Below are 3,374 nucleotides of genomic sequence, written 5' to 3'. Positions count from 1 at the left end.
CCATTTACGATGCGGATCTTTGACAGGCCGAAATTCGGACGGGCCGTAAATGCGCCGACCTAATACACGGGCCTTTAACGGGCCGAAACTTCGGTCGGGCTAGATTATTGTCATTTTTATATGGGTTGTTAATGGGCCCAATATGACGTTGGGCCACATATGACCCATGGTTTATGTCCGACGTTAACAGGCCAGAAATGACAACAGGCCGAAAGTGGCCCAAATCTATAGTGGGCCTCTAACAGGCCGAATGTCACACATGGCCGGATATGACAAATCCTTTACGGTCGTTTATGGGCCGAAAGTTTTGATGGCCTGTAAATGGGCACAAATGAAGCCGGACCTTTAACAGGCCGAAAATACACCGGGACTTAGCGGACAGTTAACGGGCCAGAAGTGACCATGGGCTGCACTGATGACAAGTTTAGGACTGGCCGTTGATGGGCCGATTTGACAGAGAATGTTTGTCCTTTAGCTGGGCCAGCCCATTATGGTCTGCAGAATCTTATGGGCCTTTAGCTGGGCCGACCCATTGTGGTCCGCAAAATCTTGTGGGCCTTTAGCTGGGCCGGCCCATTATGGTCTGCAAATTCGTGTGGGCCTTTAGCTAGGACGACCCATTATGGTCCGCTAAATTTTGTGGGTCTTTAGCTGGGCCGGCCCATTATGGCCCGCTAAATATTATGGGCCTTCGTTTGGGCCGACCCATTTAAACTTTGTGGGCCACTTTTGGGCCGGTCCACGTGTCAACATATCATAGGCCATCTCGTCCGTTGGATGAGTGACACCTGTGCCAACGCGGAGCTGACGCGTGGATCCGTCTGCCAATGAGAATTTATACGTGGAAAATCGGCATTGGTCGTGGATGTTAACGGGTTATCAGATCCAAAATCCGACCCGATAGCTTAACGGCGTTCTGTTACGGTGGATGCCACGTGTCGGTCACCCTTGATGAAAGCACTTCTGTGACGCGCGATTTATCGTCATGGAAGTGGACACTTCCGTGATGATAATTTTGGTAATGTCATGGAACACTTCTACGACAGCACAAGTATGACTATCTTGATTCTGTCATAAATTTGTCATGGATGTACATGCATGATAGAAAACACGACCTACTGTGACAAACACGTATCATCACGGAAGTGTATTTTTTGTAGTGGAAGATATGACAGTCAACGCCGAATTTAGTGGCTCTAAAACTGGTCAGCGGAAAAAGCCATTCAAAAGAAACAATCTGGACCCGTCCAGTCTAGAACGCATACTCGATCGCTCGTGTCAAATTCACGGCACCCCCGATAAACTAGCGAACCACACCAACAGAGAATGCTGGGTGTTCAAACAGGCCGGCAATTTGAATGCCGAAAACAAGGAAAAGGGGCTGCATAGCGATGACGACGAAGAATCCCGGTTACCGAACACAGGAGGACAGAAGAAATTCTCTCCCCAAGTAAAAACGGTAAATATGATATATGCAACCCATATTCCCAAGAGGGAGCGGAAGCGTGCACTAAGGGACGTCTACACGATGGAGCCAGTCGCCCCAAAGTTCAACCCATGGTCTTCTTGTCCGATCACTTTTGATTGCAGGGACAATCCCACCATTATCCGTCATGGCGGTTCGGCCGCACTGGTCCTCGACCCCATCATCGACGGATTCCACCTCACAAGAGTCCTTATGGACGGTGGCAGCAGCCTGAACCTACTCTATCAGGCTACAGTGCGCAAAATGGGCATCGATCCCTCGAGGATCAAACCCAATAAAACCACCTTTAAAGGTGCCATACCAGGTGTAGAGGCCTGTTGCATGGGCTCAATCACACTGGAAGTGGTCTTCGGATCCCCGGACAATTTCTGAAGTGAGGAGTTAATCTTCGATATTGTCCCCTTCTGCAGTGGCTATCATGCACTGCTCGGACGCACCACATTTGCTAAATTCAATGCGGTACCGCATTATGCCTACCTCAAGCTTAAGATGCCAGGACCTCGCGGGGTTATAACAGTCAATGGAAACATAGAGCGCTCCCTCCATACAAAGGAGCACACTGCGTCCCTCGCAACAGAAGTACAGAACAACCTTCTTAGGCAGATATCAAATTCGGCAATAAATAACCTAGACACCGCTAAACGAGACCGGAGTACTGTGCAACAGGATCGGTCGGCACGCCCTGAGCTCGCCTAGCAATTCGGCCTCCATCCTAGTTCCAGTCAAGCGGCGATATTCGTGCCGCGCGTACATAATTACGCACTAAAAATACCATGGGGATAGGCAGAGGCACGGCTACGACGCGGTCCACAATGCGGCTCAACCGGCCCAGGACCCGCATACCTTCATCAGTTTCTTTCTTTCAGGACCCTACTTTCGGGAAGCCCTTTCAGATAAGCTGATTATCGGAATCATCACGGGAAGGAAAAACCAAGGAGGCAAGAGGCTTTGACGTACAAGGGAATACCCAAGTGGTCTTTAATAATGATCGTTATACCTGTTTTGCATACCCACACGCAACCTGCCCTTGGTTAGAACATGTCAAATAGTCCTATTTTTGCTTATCGCATTACTTGTATACATATGCTTTGACATATTATTTAAATAACAATGGAAAAAAATATACAGTGTTAGCTTATTATTATATTTTCTTTATCTTTTTTACTTGACTGCTTATTTATTAAAAGTCGCACCCGTACATTCTGGTACGTTCAGTTCGCCAGGGGCTTTAGTGTACCCCATAACACGACAAGAAAAAGTCCGAACACTTTCGACAGTGCGGCACCCCGAACTTATAGCACTATATGCATCAGCTCCGAATCATGTCTTGGGTCAATAGTTGGGTTTGCCCGGCTCCCATGTTTTGGTACCTTCCGTTCCGCTATATCAGCTAAGGTAGTGCTGGGAGAACTACTGCGATTGTGTCCCGGTTCTTCCGGGCGAGCACCTCATTAGAGAAAGCCGAAAACTGACTGTCGTGATGCAGCGAGAGCTGGTCGCTGTTCGAGAGGTCTCAAATCCTTAAAGATTTTTTCTGCTTCGGGCGAGGAATCGGCCTTGTCCGACTTAGGCGTGTATAGCGCCCCAAGTTCGGTCTTCCGAATACCAGGGGCTACGCCAAAATTTAAAATTATAGACTTCTATGGCTAAGTGAGAGTGATAAAGCTATATAGTCTGATTGCCTGGTTCGTTGTGCTAAACACCTCCTTAAAGGAACAAAAATTTGGATTAAGAGTGTTTAGATTTATCCCGAACACCCTAGTACTAGTTACACGGGGGTAGAAGCCGATGACTGGCCAATTTCAGATTTTTATAAACGGCCGCATAGAAGGCAATGTTTTAAATCAACAAGCGTTATATAGCGCACACGAACTTGTTTTCGTGTTAC

This window comes from Triticum aestivum, chromosome 3B (genome assembly GCF_018294505.1).
Source record: "Triticum aestivum cultivar Chinese Spring chromosome 3B, IWGSC CS RefSeq v2.1, whole genome shotgun sequence".
In the NCBI taxonomy this organism is placed as follows: domain Eukaryota; kingdom Viridiplantae; phylum Streptophyta; class Magnoliopsida; order Poales; family Poaceae; genus Triticum; species Triticum aestivum.
This window is presented reverse-complemented; position numbering follows the sequence as displayed.